This window comes from Leopardus geoffroyi, chromosome C1 (genome assembly GCF_018350155.1).
Source record: "Leopardus geoffroyi isolate Oge1 chromosome C1, O.geoffroyi_Oge1_pat1.0, whole genome shotgun sequence".
Lineage (NCBI taxonomy): Eukaryota > Metazoa > Chordata > Mammalia > Carnivora > Felidae > Leopardus > Leopardus geoffroyi.
Genome location: NC_059328.1, coordinates 69042762 through 69065171, shown reverse-complemented (window position 1 = coordinate 69065171; position 22410 = coordinate 69042762). Strand labels below are relative to the sequence as shown.

The 22410-nt window shown below is 39.3% G+C and overlaps 1 pseudogene; it reads left to right on the top strand.

Moving 5' to 3' along the window:
• The first annotated feature begins 418 nt into the window (after positions 1-418).
• Positions 419-21959, top strand: LOC123596814 (annotated as a pseudogene).
• Positions 21960-22410: the final 451 nt, after the last annotated feature.

The following is a 22410-nucleotide window of genomic DNA, read 5'->3' as shown; positions in this document are numbered from 1 at the left end:
CCTCTGCTTGTAGGAGCAGACCCCACTGTATTGTGCTTTGCAGACACTGCATTTTTTACAAATTGAAGGTTTGTGGCAACCATGCATCCAACAAATCCACTAGCAACAACTTTTCCAACAGATTTGCTCACTTTGTGTCTCATGTCACAGATTGGTAATTCTCACTATATTTCTAATGTTTTCATTATTATTATATTTGCTATGCTGATCTGTGATCAGTGATCTTTGACGTTACTATTGTAATTGCTTCCGGGCTCCACAACCATCCCATATAAGACAGCAAACTTAACTGATAAATACTGTGTGTGTTTTGACTATTCTCCTAACTGGCTGTTCCCCTATCTCTCTCCCTCTCTTCAGGCCCTCCTATTCCTTTTGACACAATAATACTGAAATTAAGCCAATTAATACCTCTACGATGGCCTCTAAGTGTTCAACTGAGAAGAAGAGTTGCATGTCTTTCACTTTCAATCAAAAGCTGGATATGAGTAAGCTTAGTGAGGAAGGCATGTCTAAAGAAAGCCAAGGTAGGCTGAAAGTTCGGCCTCTTGCACCAGTTAGTCAAATTATAAATGCTAAGGAGAAGTTCTTGAAGGAAATCAAAAGTGCTACTCCAGCGAACACATGAATTGAAAAACAGCCTTACTGCTGATATGCAGAGAGTTTTAGCGGTCTAGATAGATGAAGCCAGCCACAACATTCCCTTAAGCCAAATCCTAATCCAGAGCAAGGGCCTAACTCTCTTCGATTCCATGAAGGCTGAGAGAAGTAAGGAAGCTGCAGAAAAAATGTTGGAAGCCAGCAGAGGCTGAGTCATGAGGTTTAAGGAAAGAAGCTTCCTCTGTGAAGCAATGCAAAGAGAAGCAGCAAGTGCTGATGTCAAAGCTGCAGTAAGTTATCCAGAAGATCTAGCTAATTAATGAAGGTGGCTACACTAAACAACAGATGTTCAATGTATACAAAATAGCCTTATGCTGGAATAAGATGCCATCTAGGACTTTTCATACCCAGAGAGGAGAAGTCAATGCCTGGCTTCAAAGCTTCATAAGGACAGGTTGACTCTCTTGTTAGGACTAATGCAGCTGATGACTTTAAATTGAAGCCAATGATCATTTACCATTCTGAAAATCCTAGAATCCTTAAGAACTATGCTAAATCTACTCTTCTTATGCTCTATAAAGGAAGCAACAATGCCTGGATGACAGCACATCTGTTTACAACATGCTTTACTGAAAATGTTAAGCCCACTGTTGAGAACTACTGCTCAGAAGAAAAGATTCCTTTCAAAATATTACTGTTCATTGACAATGAACCTAGTCATCCAAGAGCTCTGATGGAGATGTACCACAAGATCAATGTTGTTTTCACCACGCCTGCTAACACAACATCCATTCTGCAGCCCATGAATTAAGGATCCATTTCAACTTTTAAGCCTTATTATTTAAGAAATACACTTCTTTTTTTTTTAATGAGAGAGAGACAGAGTGTGAGTGGGGGAGGAGTAGAGAGAGAGGGAGACACAGAATCTGACACAGGCTCCAGGCTGTGAGCTGTCAGCACAGAGCCCGATGAGAGGCTCGAACTCACAGACTGTGAGATCATGACCTGAGCTGAAGTCGGACGCTTACCGACTGAGCCACCCAGGAGACCCAAGAAATACATTTCTTAAGTCTATAGCTGCCATAGATAGTGATTCTTCTGATGGATCTTGGCAAAGTCAACCCGTCTGGAAAGGATTCACCATTATAGATGCCATTAAGAACATCTGCGATTCATGGAAAGAGGTCAACAAAATATCAACATTAACAGTAGTTGGGAAGAAGTTGATTCCAGCCCTCCTGGGTGACTTTGAGGGGGTTTAAGACTTCAGCAGAGACAGTAAGTGTAGATGTGGTGGAAACAGCAAGAGAACTAGAACTAGAAGTGGAGCCTGAACATGTGACTGGATGGCTGCAATCTCATGATCAAACTTACGTGGATAAGAAGTTGCTTCTTATGGATGAACAAAGAAAGTGGTTTCTTGAGATGGAATGTACTCCTGCTGAAGATGCCTTGAAGACTGTTGAAATGACAACAGAGGATTCAGACTATTATATACATGTAGGTGATAAAGCAGTGGTAGGGTTTGAGAAGACTGACTCCAATTTGGAAAGAAGTTCCACTGTGGGTAAAATGCTATCAAACAGCCTCACATGCTAGACAAAAAATATTTTTGAAAGGAAGAGTCAATTAATATAGCAAACTTAATAATTCTCTTATTTTAAGAAATTGTAACAGCCACCCCAACCTTCAGCAACCACTGCCTTCATCAGTCAGCAGCCATTAACACTGAGGCAAGACCCTTCCCTCCAAAAAGATTATGGCTCTCTGAAGCAAGCCTCCAATGATGGTTAGTATTTTTGAGTAATAAAGTATTCTTTAGTTAAGGTATAAACATTGTTTTTTCAGGCATGATGCTATTGCACATTTAATAGACTATAATATACTGTAAACATAATTTCTATATGCACTGGCAAACCAAAAAATTCATTTGACTCACTTTATTGCAATATTTGCTTTATTGCAGTGGTCTGGAACTAAACCTGCAATATTCTGGAGATATGCCTGTAATTTTCCTTCCCATAACTCTTAGGCACTTCATGAATAACAGTTGTCTTTACCCCCAGAGGACCAAACAGAAGAAAGCATGATGCTGTATGCTGTGTTGGACTGGTGTGGGACTAAATTTTTATGAAGTTTCAATTAGCCATGCCAATATTAAGCATGACATTTTTGGTTTCCTGAATCCAGGACTATAGGAATATTCATTAAACAAATGCTTCTTGAGCACCTGTTGTGTGGCAATGAGTGTTAAAAAAAGATTGCAATCAACATTTATCAGCCACTTACTATGTGCCAGGCACTGTGTTAAGTGCATTCCATACATAATCTTTTCACTTTTCACAACACATGAGATAGGAAATATAATCCTCTTTTCTCATATGGGAAAACTTTGGTTTAAAAACATTAATAGCCTAAAGTCAAACAGTTGGTAACGGGATAGGAAGAGATTTCAAACTATATCTAAATGACACAAATTCTATGTTAATAACTCAAAACCCACAACTCTTCCTTCAAATGCATAATCTTTAGCTCACTGTATCTCTGACCAATTAATTCTTCAGGAGTTAAATTTTCCATCTGACTTCGTCCACTGTTACAGGCTATAATTTATTTTCAAAAATGCTTTCTGTATTATCATTTTAACTGTATACTTTACCTGCCCAATGTAGCAGAAAGGACATAGAGACATGATTTTTTTTTTTTAAAGACTGACAGATTTCAAACTGTATTCTTAAAACCCAGGATTTTAAAATCCTGCAATTATAACAGGACTCTGAAATCAACAGGAAACTTTTATCTGCATCTGTGCTTCACCAGAAAAATCCTGAACTTTTTTCAAGTTTGAATATTCAAGTAAAACTTCTGCCAAGCAATACTGGGAAAGCAAAGGAACTGTAGATTAGCTAGATCTCTCTCTCTCTCTCTCTCTCTCTCTCTCTCTCAGCGGGAAATGCACATGTGTACACAGGAAGATAGTTGTCTGCGTGTGCATGCACACATACACACACATGTACACACACTCTGCACTCTGGTTCTCATTCCCTCACTCAGCTTTCTCTACGACAAGATCCTCTCCCGCCTGCTTCTTTAATCCAGGGAAAGCTTTCTACGTGACCTCCACACAGTAGAACATTGCCAAGGTTAACCAATAGATACAAATACTCCCCATTATCTCCATATATCCAGCAGTCAGAGACACTGTGAGTTTCTTTTTTCCTTCTCAGACATCCTTTACACAATCATTTGTAAGCATTTTCCACAGTATTTCCTGTTAGGCAGAGATTGAGCTCCTGAAATTGATCAGCAGACAAGTCAATCCTTAGAGCTGTGGTTATTAACTGTGTCTCTCCTTTAGTTGAAATCATAGGTGGATAGTATTTTCAAAGTGGGAGAAGATTCTGTCCAGCCCCCTTATTTCACAGATGAAGAAACTATGGCTCATTATAGCTGAGAGAGGTAAAACGCTAGGAATAGTCAAGATCACACAACGAAGCTGCTGGAATTAGCATCCGGTACTGCAAGCAGAGCTAATATATTCAGCAGTCCACTCCTCCACACACACTGTAGTGCCTGTGGCATACCACCCACAATGACTGAAATGCCATCTTTACTATTAATGCCTAGGTCTATAACCTGACTCTTATGCATTAGCTCTTTTATCAGACAGCCAACTGGCAGCTACTTGAGCAAATGAATTCTGTGTCTCATTTTGTAAAATGATTTCATCCTTCCTTTATTATTCTATGATGGATATTCTTTCACATTCATATTACTCTGGCATGATACACTCATGCTGTTTTATGAAAAAAAAATCCATGCTTTAGAATAGACTATTATTATACAATCTTGATATAACCAGTGTCACCTCATATAATGAATGAGTTAATAAAGTGCACAAAATGATTGCTTCTCTTCCCCATTGTCTGTATATCAGAGTTGAGGCTGCTACAAATACATATAATACAATAATTATTATTATGTTCTATTGTCAAAATATATTGAAGGCTTAACAACTACTGATGAGCAAATCTCAAGGGGTTGGAGTTGCAAACTCTTTAGACCAAAAAAAAAAAAAATTCAGATTTCTCATAAAATCCTTAGGGTTCTTTAGTCCCCACAGATAGAAAAATTCTGTAATAACATTTTTCTTTCTATTTCTGGCATATATGATTAAGATCATTGCCTAGGCTGAGTTATTAGCTTAAATTCTATTCTCTCCAAACCCTCATTGTTGAAATTTGTGCTTCAGTCAACAATCACAACACTATTTTGTGGTCTTTAAACTTTCAAGAGAATACTATTGTTTTGACACACAGACTAGTATTTTTCTGGCTTATATCCTAGCTTTGTAGGGCCTGTATTTCACACCTGAGACAAAATTTTTCCTTCCATCTTTTAATACTGTCTTTTTTTAATCCAATGACAGATAATTTATGTAATTTTTCACAGACCACTAATCCACATTGAAGTAGAAACATTTTCTCAACTAATTAGCATATACGCAGCAGGAATGGGAAATTACCTTCTTAAAAGTTGAATCCAGGTAAGCCTGGACTTACCTAGTTCGTGGGTCAAATATCAAATAGTAATGTTGCCACTTATGCCTAATGTTGTAAAAATGCAACATCATAATACATTCTTACTAACAAAATCATAAAATATCATAAACTGGATATGTTGGCCAACTATTTTCTCTCGTCTTTAGTATTCTTTCTAGGTCCTTCTCCTTAGGCTTTCTTCTGTGCATCTTCCCATTCCTTAACAAATATTTATGGTCCAGACACTATGGCAGGCACTAGAAATATGAAGGCAAATAAGTTAAAGCACATCTCCCCACTTCTATCATTTCTCAACATGTCATTTCTCAGTGTCATTTCTCTCTCCCATATACATGCACTCTCTCTCCTATACACAAACACACACACACAATTCTCACAAACTCAGCTGCAGGTCGATTGTCTCTAAAAAGGTAATTTTGATAACTGCTGCCAGGGAACTCAGCCACACACTCTAGGAATTCAGCAGGTTCCCTGCTGACTCAATCTGAAGAGATACTTTGTGGTCCGGCTGTGGTTTCTGGTTAAGACCCTGCCTGAGAAGTCTCCTTGAAGCACACGGGACTTCAGTTCTTGCCTTGCCAAGCCCTCTCGATAAATTCACTCTCCAGCTCTATTTGCAGCATCCCTCAAAGGGATTGCATGAAAATTATGTGTTCTTCCACTCTACCCTCCATGGGAGGGAAATTTGGGGGTAGTCAAGTCCTATCTTTGCCTACACAAACGAAATTCTGACTCTTCTACTGTTCTCATGTTCCTGTATGTCTCTCCAAAATTCCAAACAAGACCTCTCTACTTTAGATTTTTCTCTCAGCCCTGCTGAGGTTTCTACCTTGCTGTTATCTTCCCATCCCCTCCTATGAAGTCCCAGATCCCGGAAGAACCTAAGCATGTTCCAGCTCCAGTCCCACCAAATCTCTCCCTTGCTCAAGGCTCTAACTCTCAGCCTTAGGAACTCTCTATTCTCATAGGCAGTGGGAACTCCTCTTACATCATATCTTGAGTTGTAGCCACCTAAGGCTTAAAATAAATCCTACATTCAGACCTGCTCCAATCTGGACGCATTACTCTCTAGGCCTCCTGTTCAGCTAGGATTTCACTTCATGATTCTCCTGTATTGGATTTCCCTGTTTTCTAAATCCTGTGACTTTTTTTTTTTTTTAATTTTTCTATCACTGAGCTGAAACAGCTTTTAGTATATTTCTTACAGAATTTGTTTCTGAGAATTTGCAGGCCTGAAAATGTCTTGATTCCAACTCTCACACCTGATTGTTAGTTTATTTCTTTTTATGTGGGACAAAAATTCTTTTCCTTCTATACATCAAAAGATTTTTTTCTCCATTATCTTCCAGCTTCAAGTGTTGCTAATGAGAAATAAAATACTATTTTCCCTAATCTTTTATGTCACTTGTTTCTCTGTGTGAGCTCCTAGGCTCTCTTCTTTATCTCTGGGTGTGGCAGTGGCTCTAGCTGCTCCTTAATTAAATTCAGTCTTCTGTTCTTCATTGAGTAGGAGGAGCTCAAATATTCAACAGGCACAGGGCAGCCCAAACTGAGGACTGTAATTCCCATGCTTCCTGTATAGGCGGGATGATCCTGTGACCAACTTTGGGCCAACTGGATGTGAGCAGAAATTATATACAGTTTCCGGAGTGGGCCCTAAAAAGGGGGAGGGAGGCAGGAATGGCCTCACTTTCCCTTTCTCTTCTTCCTGCTAGTTGTGACATAGATGTGATGGTGAGGGCTCAAGCAGCCATCAAACCAAGAGAGTAAACCACATTTTAAGGATGGCAGAGCAAAAGGTAAAAGAAGCTTGAGTTCTCCATACCATGAAGCAGCATACTGCTCGTGTTTGGACTAATATATGAGAGACAAATAAATTTCCATTTTATTTTAGCCACTATTGTTTTAGCCTTTGCAGTAAAAGAAAAGAAAAACAGCATCCTAAGTAATATTTCTGTCCTCATAAATTTATTCATGGTCATTGTTATAAGCACTTGGTAGACCCTTTCAACCTGGAGACATTTCTTTAACAATAGTGAAATCTATCTTTGTGTATGTGTGTGTGTATATATATATATATATATACATATATATATATAAATATATATATGTATATATATATATGTATTGTGTGTGTATGTATGTGTGTGTATGTATATATATATATATATATATATATATATATATATATATATATATTATAGTTTCCTCCCCTCTATTTTCTGTTTCTCTCTCTCTGGAACTGGATGTTAGATCTCCTTAATTGGTCTTACAATTTTCTTAGTTATCCACCCCCTCCATTTTCCATCTTTACCTTTTTGTTCTAATTGCAGAGCAATGTACTCAATTTTATCTTTACAGACGATTGAATTTTTATGCAAAAAATATTTCAATGTTCTTACTTATTTTTGAGAGACAGAGAGAGACACAGAGTAATCAGGGGAGGGGCAGAGAGAGAGAGAAGGAGACACAGAATCCCAAGCAGGCTCCAGGCTCTGGGCTGTCAGCACAGAGCCCCACGCGGGGCTTGAACTCACAAGTCGTGAGGTCATGACCTGAGCCAAAGTCAGACGCTTAACCAACTGAGCCACCCCGGTGGCCCATGAACTTTTATTTTAAATGTTATATATCTAAAATCTCTTTCCTTTTCTTTTATTGTTTTATTTTTAGAATCCTATTTTGCTTCAAAGAGAATATCTTTGGTTGTTTTTCTGAGACTATTATGGCAGAGTCTCTTTTGAGGTGTTTTCTGTTTCCTCTACTGTTTTGCTTCCTACAAGTTCTACTTTACAGATTATTTTTTTTTCTTTCACGTCAGAGACTTTCCTCCATTAGCTGTTGACCGTATCTGCACATTTTTTTAATGTTTATTTATTTTGGTGGAGAGAGAAAGAGAAAGGGAGCAGGGCAGAGAGAGAGGGGGAGAGAGAATCCCAAGCAGACTCCACACTGTCAGTACAGAGCCCAACGCAGGGCTCAATCTCACCAACTGGGAGATCATGACCTGAGCCGAAACCAAGAGTTGATGCTTAACCAACTGAGACACCACCCCCCCAGGTGCCCCTATTTTTATATGTTTAAGAGTAAGATACTTAAAACAGTCATGGAAGTTCTATGTGTTAGGGCAGGTCTTGTTAAGTGTTGAACCTTGAGTGACAAGCTAAATTTTTTTGTGGAAGGTCCCACCAATGTCAAGATTTAAAGATTATCATCTATTCTTTTAGAGCCATTCTGCTTCCTCAGAGAAATTCTCTCCAGATTTTTACCTGGGGATAGGAAATAAGAGGAGGTGTCCTTTTGACTCTCTGCATTCTAGAAGATGAAAGAAGGAGAAAGAGATTGAGAGAGCATCAGAACAAATTCACAAGCTAGTTACCCCACCTTTTATTTTTTTAAATGTTTATTGAGAGAGGGAGAAAGGGGGGAGGGACAGAGAGATAGGGAGAGAGAGAATCCCAAGCAGGTTCTGTACTGCGCAGAGCATGATGTGGGGCTCAATTTCACGAACCGTGAGATCATGACCTGAGCTAAAATCAAGAGTCTGATGATTACTGAACCACCCAGGCACCCCTATCCAACCTTTTAATATGCAGATGTCAATCTGTCATCCTATTTTTATCACCCTATCCTCAACTGGGTCTGGAGTACCTGAAATCAGACATGTTCTAGTCCAGTTTTGAAAGAGGTTGAACCTCTAGTCAGGAGTAGAAATTTTAAGCTGGCCTAGAGGTGTGGTCGGGGCATGGAGAGTCAGAATCAAGGTCAGTGGATGGGACTATGATGGCAAGGTGACCCAGAGAGCTTAACTGTTTCACATGAAGACCCTCTGTGTTCATTGTCATGCCTCTTTCATGTCTCTCCTCTATTCTGGAGTTCTGCAGAATCCTCTGCTACCCCTTACCTAAATCAGACTCTGTCTCCTCAATCCTCTATCTCCCCCAAATTAATTGTCTACTATTCCCCTCTCTTCTATATTTCCATGTGTTTGTGTGCCTTTCTTCCCCTCCCCCTCCCCCTCCCTTCCCCTCCCCCCTCCCTTCTCCTCCCCTTCCTCCTTCTTCTTCTTCTTCTTCTTCTTCTTCTTCTTCTTCTTCTTCTTCTTCTATAATTTCTTTACTTGTGCTAGGCACACATGGTCTTTCAGTTAAACTGTCCTCCTGAACCTAAAGTTACTATCTAATCAGAGAAGTTGATAGAAACATGTCTGCCTCTCTACCCTATGACCCAGCAATAGCACTGTTAGGAATTTACCCAAGGGATACAGGAGTGCTGATGCATAGGGGCACTTGTACCCCAGTGTTTATAGCAGCACTTTCAACAATAGCCAAATTATGGAAAGAGCCTAAATGTCCACCAACTGACGAAAGGATAAAGAAGATGTGGTTTATATACACAGTGGAATACTACTTGGCAATGAGAAAGAATGAAATCTAGCCATTTGTTGCAATGTGGGTGGAACTGGAGAGTATTATGCTAAGTGAAATAAGTCAGGCAGAAAAAGACAGATAACATGTTTTCACTCATATGTGGTTCCCGAGAAACTTAACAGAGAACCATGGGGGAGGGGAAGGGGGGAGGAAGTTACAGACAGGGAGGGAGGCAAACCGTAAGAGACTCTTAAATACTGAGAACAAACTGAGGGTTGATGGGGGGTGGGGGAGAGGGGAAAGTGGGTGATGGGCATTGAGGAAGGCACCTGTTGGGATGAGCACTGGGTATTGTATGGAAACCAATTTGACAATAAATTATATTTAAGAAAGAAAGGAAGAAAGAAAGAAAGAAAGAAAGAAAGAAAGAAAGAAAGAAAGAAAGAAAGAAAGAAAGAAAGAAGAAAGAAAAGAAACATGTCTGCCTCTCTGGAATGCCCTGATGCAATGAAAACTCTCATTTGGTCTTCCAAAGGACAGACCTTGTCTTTGCTGGGTGTCATTAAAGGAAATTCACATTCTCTGCTAAACAGAAATTAGTCCTAGGAGATGACAACTTAACAGTTATACACCATTGGAAAGCCACCAACACTTAATTTCTGTTAGTATATAACCTTTTTATCATAAGCCACTGAAAGCTTCTACCTCATTTTACCCACTGCGATGATTCAGAAAAATCTGCCTTTGAGTCTTTTCTGAGGTGTTTTGTTTTGTTTTAAAACTTCTTTCAAGCAACATGCTCTTTGTTTCCATTGGGTCACTCTGGATATTATTTTACCTATTGTTCTTGTCTTAATTACTCAATTATGTTCATTTTAATTGTACATATCCTGAACCCCATTCCAGGTCACACACTCAGCTGGTTTTCATCATGATGTGGAGCTATGCTACCACATTTGCCTGTCCTGACCCTATCCATTCCAGAAATCATGACTTTTCTCTGCTCCTCTCCTCTAACCTTCCTCCCTCAAATTGGCTTCTGACTCCCTTGGAGTTCAGTCAGCTTTTCATTCCAGTTGGAAAAATGTCAGCATTATTACTCAGATACTCAGTTGAAAACTTCACTCCTAAGAAAGAGATTTTTTTTTTTTCCCTCTTGACACTGTGACAGGAAATAGAACACTGAGCCTGTCCAAGGCAGGAACGACATAGGAACTAGGCCTAGTGCCACAATCGTTCTGTCACTTCTGATGAAGCTCAGCCTTCCACAATTTAGGTACTTTTGTAGCAGAGACAGATTCCAAAGTCTACCCCAGACCTGAAAATCATTTATGGTCTACTCAGCTTGCCCTGATGAATGTCAATGCCCTAGTCTTCAATTCTTTCTTAAAATAGTTCTAGATGACAAAAATGCACACTGCATGTCTGCAAACCCCAGGCATGTAAGATTCCAAATATGTAAGTCAAATATGACAACTTTTCCAGGTTGGCCAAAGAAGACTAATGAGGTGAAAATAGCAGACAAAGGGACTAAGCACAAGGGGAGATAGGTTTTTTTACTTTAGCTCATTAAAGTCCCATGCCGCTATCCTATTACCAAATTATGAATAGCTTATCAGACGTGGCAGGATGCATTTTAAAGCTCCCACACTCTGGATTCAGATGTGTCTGAATTTGTTTCCCAACTCTGCCTCTGAGGAACTGTGAGACATCGAACGAGGTATTTAAGTTCTCTAAATAGCCATCTCTTCATCAGCAATCCTAGTAGTCATAGCTACTTGGAAGCTGATTTTGAGAAGTCATTGAAAAAAAATATGCATTAATGGAAAAATATGCAAAGCAGATAAGCTGATGCAACATTAAGTACCCAATATGTATTTATGACATTAACATCATAAACATAGCATCATTGTCTCTTTCAATTCTTGGAGGTTGCCAAAAATTATTCTAAGTGTCAGTGAGGAAAAAACAAAACAAAATCATCAAAGTAGGGCCTTATAAGAAAGAATACGGTATGCTGACACTTACCGGCAACCTTACTTGTACCAGTACAACCATTTTTATCTTTAAAATGTTGCATAATAATCATGAATATATTGGGCAGAAGTCAAATATGTTTGATTTTAAAAGAAAGTAATATAGCAGCTTTCATAGGAGTTAGAGATTACAAATTCTGTCACCTGCCAGAACTAAATTTCTCATCCCTTACCCCCTCACGTTTACCCCAGAACAATGTAAATCCTGACATACGAATCAAAACTTGACAATATCTTAATTTCTGAGATAAATGTTAATCATTATGTCCTCATTCCTATTAGGTTCTTCATTCTTCACTGACTCTCCCACATTCTATTTAATGTGTCAATTGTTTAATTAGGAAGGATTTCTGATGCTCTGGAGAGTTATAGATAGATATAGATATAGATGTAGATATAGATATAGATATAGATATAGATATAGATATAGATATAGATATATAGATATAGATATATATTTTTTTTGTATAATAAAAATTTCCTATTAGTGAACATATTATTTAAATGTCAGTTTCAGGGGTGCCTGGGTGGCGCAGTCGGTTAAGCGTCCGACTTCAGCCAGGTCACGGTCTCGTGGTCCGTGAGTTCGAGCCCCGCGTCGGGCTCTGGGCTGATGGCTCAGAGCCTGGAGCCTGTTTCCGATTCTGTGTCTCCCTCTCTCTCTGCCCCTCCCCCGTTCATGCTCTGTCTCTCTCTGTCCCAAAAATAAATAAACGTTGAAAAAAAAAATTAAAAAAAAAATAAATGTCAGTTTCAGAAAATTTAATGAGTCTGGCTAATCTGTTTTACAGACTTCTTTAGGACTGAAGAAGTGGTCTTACTCACAATGTGTATAAAGATATCCTGGCACGCGTGTTAAAAATATGTTTTCTGGCCTGACCCCAGAAATTTTGATTTGATATACCTAGGATGGGGCCAGGAAGGGCCCATTTTAATAGATGCCCCAGGTGATCCCCATGGGGGTAAGTCTCCAAGCTCATTTGGAGAAGCACAGGACTAATGGAACAATTGCAGCTACTGTGTTTCCATTTCATATCAAATTCTCAATAACATTACAAAAATGATTGAATATTCTTTAAAATCTCACATCTTCTCCTTATATACATCTTTTACAGCAGGGAAAATTGTGCTCTTACCCACACATGCACAAATATGCCTTTCTGTTTTTCCCCATTTTAATAGCAAGCCTGCTCAATCTTATCTCTAATATTATAGAAAGCAGATATTAAAAAAATAAAACTCATAAAAACACTGAAGTTAGGGACCAGACAATCAAGATATGTTTTGTTTTGTTTTGTCTTTTACACAAGTATTTATTTTTTGGAACGATATACTTTGGAGTTATTTGAATACTGAGTTCTCAGACACGTGAGTGTGTATTCACTTAATACTACTTGCTATAGAGTCTGTTGGGACAGACATAATTAAAGTTAGAGTGGCAAGGCCACAACCAATTAAATATCAATCAGAAAGGAAAATAAAGCAGCTCTGAAATTAGAATGTAAATTCAATGTAAATATATTCATTCATTCTTTTTATTAGCTAGTATTTATTAAGCACCCACTATATGCCAAGAGATCATGTTTCAATTTATTTTAAAAAGATGTCTATTGTATAAAGCAAAATATATCCACATGGGATAACAGAGTGACATTACAGGCTCTTTCGGGTATATTTAAATGTATGTCTGATCTTCGAGAGCAGGTCTTTGAACACACAAAAAAAGCAATGGTGCTGAATGAAAATAATCACAAAAATTATCACTAAAACCTTCACAAAGTCTGCTCACCAATTTTTCCCAACCTTCCATATTCTTATTTTTAACTTCCAAAGCATGTAATTCATAGGATTAGCCCATATTACTTATTTTGAAACTGACTAAATTCAGTTTTATATATACTAAGTCTATATATAAAAGGACGGGCTACACGTCCTTGACAGTTTTCAATACTCCTCACCAACACTCAAACAAACAGGAATCATCTTTAAAACAAAATTAACAGTGTTTTTTAAAACACTGCTGAGATCCCTGGGGAGGAAGAATTTTTCAAATCATACTGCTTAATGGCTATATGTACTGAGTATCACTGTATGTATGACCTTGGGCAAGTCCTAGAATTCCTCTGAACTACGATGCCTTCATGTGTTAAACAGGAAAACTAACATCTCACTGCAGGATTGGTGTGTAAGAATTTACAGGGGTGATGTATGTAAAACAGCAAATATGGAATCTGGCAAGAGTAAGTGATCAATAACTAGAAGTTGGATGACGAGATAATGAGGATGATGCTACTGCTGAGTTGGCCTCTAATTGTCTCCTGTGTGTTTGTTTTATCTCTTCTACTAGACTGTAAATTATTTGAAAGCAGGGATGGTGTCGCTTTTTTTTTTTATTTCCAGCAATCTTGTACAGTATTAAGTAAATAATATCCGCTGTATGGATATTCATTTAATTGAATTTGTATCAACTGACAGGAGTGTAATTGTTTTTCTCTTACTAAAAGTGTGAGCCATATCTTACCTGAGAACACAACTTGAAGCATCTCGAGCTTTGGAGCAAATGTCCCCTGAAGAAAACTAGGCACTACAATGATGGTAATAACAGCAAATTGCATTTTGATGCTTTCTACAAGCCAAATGCTGTTAAAAGCACTCTGCATGTATTTACTCATGGAATCTTTTCAACAATCATACAAAGAAAGTACCATTATGATCCCATTTTAATGAGTGAGGAACTGGGAATGAGAGATGTTAGGTGACTTCCCAAGGTCACACAGCTAGGAGTGACAGAAGCAGGATAGTTGTGTCCAGAGTGTTGGGTAAAAACTGCTATTCTGTACTTCAGCTATGGTAGATTGAGAAAAAAAAAAAGTGGGGGGGGGAAGGATTTTTTGGTCTGAGGTACAGGAAAAAACAGATTTAAATCTAATAAAATGGGTTGTTGACCCTTATGTTCATCCACTTCCTTTTTAAATCTCAGGATAGTGAAGTGATTGTGGGAGTGTTCACTTCCTCCCTGAGAAACAAGTTTGTGCAGAAAAGTATCTTAATTAGTACGCATTATGCAGTTCAGGCAAAGAGACACATATATATCATTATGGAAGAAAGCATTTTGTTGCATTTGGAACCACTTGAAAATTAGTGATGCCAAATTTAACAGCCAGCTCCAACCTTCGTGAGTTTGGTGTTCCCTTACCTCTAGCAACATCCACGCTCTAGTCTGCCATAGAGTTTGGGGGCGGGAGCACTTAGTTTATTACTGGCTGTTATTGTTTTATCTGTCTTTCCCTGCCGTTTGTATAGAAACAGGACCAGAATTTCTCTCAAATATCAATGTATATTTCCAACTTTGCAAAATCTCCAAATGATTTAGAAAGAGAATGCTAGCTATTTACTTAATGGTGACCTTAAGATCAGCTTTGGCGGAGATCAGAAAACTTTTTCTATAAAGGGTCAGATACCAAATAGTTTAGGTTTTGTTGGCCAGACAGTCTCTGTTACAGCTACTCGAGTTGGCTTTTAAGAGGTGAAAGCTGCCATAGACAATACATAAGTGAATTAATTCCAATAAAACTTTATTTACAAACTTAGGCAGCAGATGGGATTTGGATCCCAAGCTATGGTTTGCCAATCCTTAGGTTTACAGTAGTCCACAATCTTACAAGCCAAATTGTTTTTGAATCATTGCAATTTGCCTGCCACTTTATCCCAACATAAATTATCTTATTTAGTTCTCTAGCAACCCTTAGAGATAGAAAAAAAAGGGCTGGGAGGGGGGCTTGGGTAGGCCAATTGGACAAGACTTAAACATGTAGTAAGTTATGGAGAAGTTAGCAAAAAAATCAGACCCAAGGGGTTTGTTTACGAGCTTTCATTCTGCATCTCACTCTGCCTGATACACAAGGCCAGAGCTCTTATGCTAATTAAAAAAAAAAAAGATTCAAACATTTTTCATTTAAATGGGTTGTAAGAGATAATTGGAGATAACTGGTTTCAGAAACAGTAACTTTGAGAGAATGGAAGGCTGAAATATTGAACAATATACTTAGAATACAGAGCACTGAGCTGGCCTTTGACATGGTGTTGTGAGAACAGAAAAGAAGATGGGAGAAAGCATGCCAGTCTGATACTTCAAAACAATAAGGATATAATTAATAGCTAGGCTGGGTGCAAAGTCCTGTTCCATCAGTTTTATACTTAATCTGTGTCTCAATATTATGAAATTAAATTCTAACTAGTACATTTAAAAGATAATTCTCTTGTGACATTCTGACTTCTTAAATTGCAATGTTATATATTGTTAATCTCAAAGCTATGAGGTATGTTTCATTTGTTTGTTGTAGTAAAGTATGCTTACTCATTATATAGTTGATAGTATGTTTATTCATTATATAGTTGATAGATATTAAGTTTAATTTATTGATAGACATATTATTTAATCAACTATGACTACAAAAAATGCTTTTTCTCCTTATGTAGTTGTGCAAATAAAAATTGTAACTGTGACAGAATCTTTTTTTTTAATTTTTTAAATGTTTATTTGTTTTTGAGAGAGTGAGAGACCGGGGGCGGGGGGGGGGGGGCGGGCAGGGGGGAGGAGGGGCAGAGACAGAGGGAGAACAGGATCTGAAGCAGGCTCCAGGCTCTGAGCTGTAAGCACAGAGCCCAATGTGGGGCTCGAACCCATGGACTGCGAGATCATGACCTGGCCCGAAGTCAAATGCTTAACTGACTGAGCCACCCAGGAGCCCCAACAGAATCTTTTGTAAAGCAACACAGAACCGGGGCATCCACTGTCAGTGCAGAGCCTGCTTCAGATCCTCTATCTCCCTCTCTCTCTGTCCCTCTCCTGTTCACATGCTCTCTCTCTCTTAAAAATAAATAAACATTAAAACAAACAAACAAACAAACAGGGTTGCTTGGGTGGCTCAGTTGGTTAAGCATCCGACTTCAGCTCAGGTCATGATCTCACAGTCCGTGGGCTTGAGCCCCATGTTGGGCTTGTGCTGACAGTGGAGCCTGCTTCGGATTCTGTGTCTCCCTCTCTCTCTGACCCTCCCTCACTCACGCTCTGTCTCTCTCTCTCAAAAATAAATAAACATGTCTCTCTCAAAAATAAATAAACATTAAAAAAATTTTTAAACAATACAGAACCTTAGCATTTTCTCCTTCTCTCTCAACTAATTTCTGTTATTCCAATACTTGTTGATCTCTCTTGAGAAACCCAGAGTTGGTCACCTTTGAAAGACATCTGCTTTGAAAATCTAGACTTGAACTACTTTTTTTTTTTTAATGGTGGGTGGGATGCAACAATATCCTGGAAACTTCACCTAGATACCTATCTGTGGAAAGGATAATAGCCCTTGGGGGTAGAGATTTGTTTTGTTTTATTTGGTTTTTATCTAAAAATTTTGTAAAGGGAAATTTTACAGTTTCATATCCAACAGTAATTACAAACCATGGCTTAAGTTTTCTAGCTGGAACATTATACAACACTTCCAGAATGGTGAATTAGCCACACTTTTATTATTCTTCAAAAAAACTATTAGAAAATGTTCTATCAACTTGATGAAAAGGGAAATGCATAATAGGTCATTAAGCAGAAAAGGGAATAAAAGGAAATGGGTTGTTTTTAATTAACACAGTGGTGCTATGCAGAGTGGTCGCCATTAGAAAGGATGGAAATGGTGTCATACTTGGTGTGAGAGCTTGATAATTTGGACCCAAATTAGCACAGGGACAAGATGGAGAGGAGGCAGATACTGTTCTTATGTGAGCAGAAATCCTATATCCCAGCAAGTTGCTGATGCCGTGCATTAGACTTCAATAGTCCTAAATTGAACCTCTGGTGATAACTGCACTTTAGAAGGTAACTCTTAACTAATCAAAATTTAAAAATAACTCCAAGTGTATTAGAAAACTCCAAAAAAATGGAATCAATAGGGTGTGTGTGTGTGTGTGTGTGTTTGCATATAAAATATACACGGAAATTACATATTGGCTCACTTGATTAGAGACTCTAGTTAAGTCTAAAGTCTATTGTATGGGCCAGTAGGCTGGAGACCCATGAAAATGGTGCAGCTCCAGTCCAAACGCAGATAGGCATAGACCTAGGAGAGCCAATGTTCCAGTTCTGCTAGAGAATTTTCTTTTGCTCAGGGAGGCCAGTACCTTGTTCTATTTAGGCTTTTAACTGATTGAATGACTGCCAGCCATATTATGGAGGGCAATTTGCTTTCCCCAAAGTTCACTGATTCAAATGTTAATATGATCCAAAAACACCCTCCAAGATGACACATAAAATTAACTATCACACCAAGGATACCAAACTTGAGGGCAGAAATGTAGTAGATATAGAATTAGCTGCAGATCCCAGAGATAAAACTTACTAGCTGCCTGACCTTAGGCAAAGCACCTACTCTCTCTAAAACCCAGTTTCCTCATTAGTACCTCCTTCAGAGAAAGGCTGTGAAAATTCAACGAGAAGATAAGGATGATGCACTCAAACAGTTCCTTGCTACCACTAGGGCTTTTTAAATATAATTTAAAATTACTATTATTAGAATTACTGAAGGAATCCTGACTGACAGAGGTGCCCACACTATCCATTAAGTAACTAACGCATATTCAGTACTGAGACTGACAGATTAGCTTTACATTTAGATACATTGCTTATGCCTTGGAGGGAGAAGGGAACATAGAACTAGGAAGGAGAAGTAGTAATAATTTTTCTAGATAAATGTAATATGAGTTTGCACATCAAGACACAGTATAGCTCACGTGGGACACTGCTTTCACCTAAACACCATCGTAACAAACTTGAAGTCAAGAGGATGGCAGACAGAATGCCTGTGAGGTTAGAAGGTCACTGTATGAGGACAATGTTCAAAGTCTTTGGCCTAGAAAGGTGAAGATCTTGGTGGGAAATTCAATCAAAGCTTACAAAATCAGGAAAAGTATAGATAAAGGCAAACGAGTCCACATGTAGATGCTGTACAGGGATGATTTAAGGACAATTCATTATGTAAACACTCCACATTCAATACATCAGCAAATCTTGTTGGCCCATTGCCTTTATAGTATTCTCCGCACCCAACCACTTTTTACCACCTCCATGGTTAATATTCTTTTTTTTTTTTTTTTTTAATTTTTTTTTTTCAACGTTTATGTATTTTTGGGACAGAGAGAGACAGAGCATGAACGGGGGAGGGGCAGAGAGAGAGGGAGACACAGAATCGGAAACAGGCTCCAGGCTCTGAGCCATCAGCCCAGAGCCCAACGCGGGGCTCGAACTCATGGACCGCGAGATCGTGACCTGGCTGAAGTCGGACGCTTAACCGACTGCGCCACCCAGGCGCCCCCTCCATGGTTAATATTCTTGTCTAAGTCAGGATCATCTCTTGCCTGGGTTATTTCAGTAACCAAATTTGTCATTCTACTGCCAATCTTGCCTCCTTACAGACTTCTCAACATGGCAAGTGAATTGTTTAAAACAAGTCTTTTCTTTTCTTAAAACCTTCAAATGAGTTCCAGCACAAAGCAAAAGCCAAAGTCCTTTAAATGGCCAACATGACGCTGCATATAGGCCCCCAGTTACCCCCCACTTCTTCCCACTACGTGCAGCCTCCTTGCTTTTCCTTGAAAATACCAGGCCTGCTCCATCACCAGGACCTTGGCATTTCCTCTTCCCTCAACTTGGAACATTCTTCCCCTAGATGATACATGGCTTACTCCTCACCTTCCTTGGGGCTTTACTCAAATGCCACCTTTTCAATGAAGCTTAATCTGACCACCCAATGTAGAACCATCATTTCTCTCTCCCCATACCCCAAATGCCACCTTCTCTGCTTGACTTGCCCCATAGCTCATTCGCCTCCATTTATTTTAATGTTTTTGTTAGATGATCTTTCCTTTGGAATATAAGCCCAAGTAGGGAAGAGAGTTTTACCTGGTCTCCTCAGTGCCTGGAACAACGCTCTTGATACAGAGCAGGTGCTTAATAAATATTTGTCAAATAAATTAATGAATATCTTCTAGTAAAGGTATGGAGCTCTGTAAGAAAAAAATATATATACCCAAACAACAACAGTGTTCATGAATTCTTGGATAATTAATCCTCAGAGGGTTTTACTTCGACATCAAGGTTCCTGTAGTGCAAAGCTACCGTGGCCTCCCAGGAAATACTTCTTTGTGCCACTCTAAGATACAAAATACAAAGCTGAATAGGCTGTGTCATAGATTCAGTACAGCAAGCTCTATGTTCTACTCTGACATCTAATATTACTGGCATTATTCATAACACTGCTTCTGCCCCGTTTTTATCTACATTTTGAAAGGTGGCATTTAAAAATGATAGGTCCCTTTTATATCTGTTCTCCTCCCTCTCCAAAAAGTAATCAAGGGATAAGCACTCAACGGTATGAAAACAAGCACCATGGTAAATGTCCAAATGGCAAGGAGGACGCCAGGAGGTTCAGATTTCCCGCATCACGCCTATTTTTTGCACAGGGAATAAAAAAGGGTTTCATAATCCAAATCCATTCCTTTTCGGATGCCTGCTGCCTGTGTAAATACTGCTTAGATAGATGACTCCTTGTCCAATGTATTTGTTCCCCCCACAGTTGTTAACAGTCCTCACAGCAGTTGCTGCCTCAATCAGTCCTAGAGGCTCTCTCTCCACTTACTGGAGTCCTCACATCCTACTGTTGTCTCCCATCCAGATGACCTTCATTACAGAGAGAAATTTTGCCGACAGGTGCCCCTTGTGCCTGGAAATGCCATCTGAAATCCAAGGAAGAGATAATCTGTGTGTGTTAGTGGTGTGTGTGGGTTTCATTGCATGCATGATTTGAGAAGTCTACACTCAGTTGACGCATTTCTTAACCCTCATAGGCTTGCTTCTTGCTCTTAGAAAACTCTACCCAACTAACAGGAAATGCAATCTCATAATCTTCACTCTTACAGAGCTAGATGCCACTTGAAGAAAGAGAAACTCCTTCATACGTCCACACAAACCAGGTGTCCCTACAGTAGAACTGAAATGGAAAGAAGGGGTTACTACATGAGCTCCTGAATATTCATCAGCTTCTTTAACCAAGTATATTCCTTCACGGACATCTTCTAAATTGGCAAGCAAAACCTTCCATTTCAAAATTAATATCCCCCTTCTCTTTCTTGAGTTAGGTTTTGTGTTGGTTCCAGAGGGTGGGGTTAGTTGGTCACACTCTAAATCCAACTCCTAATTCTGTAGCTGAAGGACACTGCCTCACCACGTGCAAAACAACTGTTTTGCCACGGGAAAAAACAAACAAACAAACAAAACGGGCCCTCAGCTCATTGATCTTCGAAGAAATTACTGAGGACAATGGGGGAATTTGGTCCCGACAAGAAATGATTTTAAGGCTTCAAATGACGCAAAATTCTTTCTGTGGCACACATTAGCAATAATCAGGGAGCGTTGCTATGGTTCAGCAGAAGTCGGTACTGAACTTCACAGAACTCTTTCAACCTTTCCTCCCTCACTGGGTAAATGTGAAAGGAACAATAAATCTTGTTGACAATTACTTCCACGTCTATTGGCAGGAAGTCAGCAGCAGTTTGAAGAGTATTGTGAGCAGTGTGTGCAGTGGGGCCAACACCCATTAACTATCTCCCTAGTTTCTCCTGTGACTTATAGAACATGTTATTTTTCCCCAGTGAGCAACGCTTCCAAATGTTGAATTAGTAATATTAGCACCAAATACCACTAATTTGTCAGCTAAGCTGTGTTTTTCCATAGCACTTGTAGCGGGGTCCGATTACCCCTTTGCAACACAGCTGAGCAAAGACGAAAATCTGAAGACATTTTATTTATATAATTTTGCCAGGCTTTACGAAAACACATTAGAAACAGTCACAGGGGTGATTTCGTTACAGTTCAAAATACGCACCAGGACTACAAACAGAATCTTGACATTTCAGTCGAAGCCTCCGAGGAAGGTGGCATTTTGGCAAAACCATGATGATTCTGAGTTTCACAAACTAAGTTTTAATTCAGACAGTCATTTCTAAATGTACAAAATCCTATGTTCCTTCTGAATAGAAGAAGTTGTTGTCTCTTTCAAGCGTCCTCAGAGTTTTATGAAGAACGAGGGGCGGATAGCCGAGCGGGGAAAGGAAGGAGAAAGGTATCTCGAAAACCCCACAAGTGTTTCCATCTGCCGCCACCGCCCGGCACAGGAGGCCGAGGCAGGATGCGTGTTCCCAGCTGCGGTGTCAGCTGCTCTGCGGAAGGGGTGGAATGTGGACTAGCTTGCTTGTCTCTAAGAGCACAGATGCTGCCAAAGTTTCAAATTCAAAAGAGTTCTCAGCGTCGATTTGGAGTCCTGCATGGTTCATCAGAAACTGTACTTTGAACTTTATTTAATGAAAATATCCCACCTTAGCTGGGCAGTAGCTGTCTCCCACAGATCTTTGAAAGCTAAAAGGCATGCGATTCCCTACACCCTCCTATGTATCAGCCCAGGGGGAGTAAACCCCAGGGGAACAGTGTGCAGGGCCAGAAGAGGACCCAGCAAGGCAGACTGTCCAGGGACTCCATGAGTTCTCAAAACCTACAGCGTCATCCCCACATGGTTTGCCAGGGACAAGACAACGTGTGGGAAAAACTCATTGCCTCAGAGTAAACACTGCTAGGCTGATTTGAGTTTTTTGTTTCCCTACGCTAGGGACAAACACCTAAAGTTGGGATGCTTATGTAACTTACTGTCCAAATCAGGACGCTCTTGAGAGTGCGAACAGGTGCTATTAAATATGCCAAAAGAAAGGGTGTAAGTCAGTGTCACCAGGCAACACTGGAATTTGTGG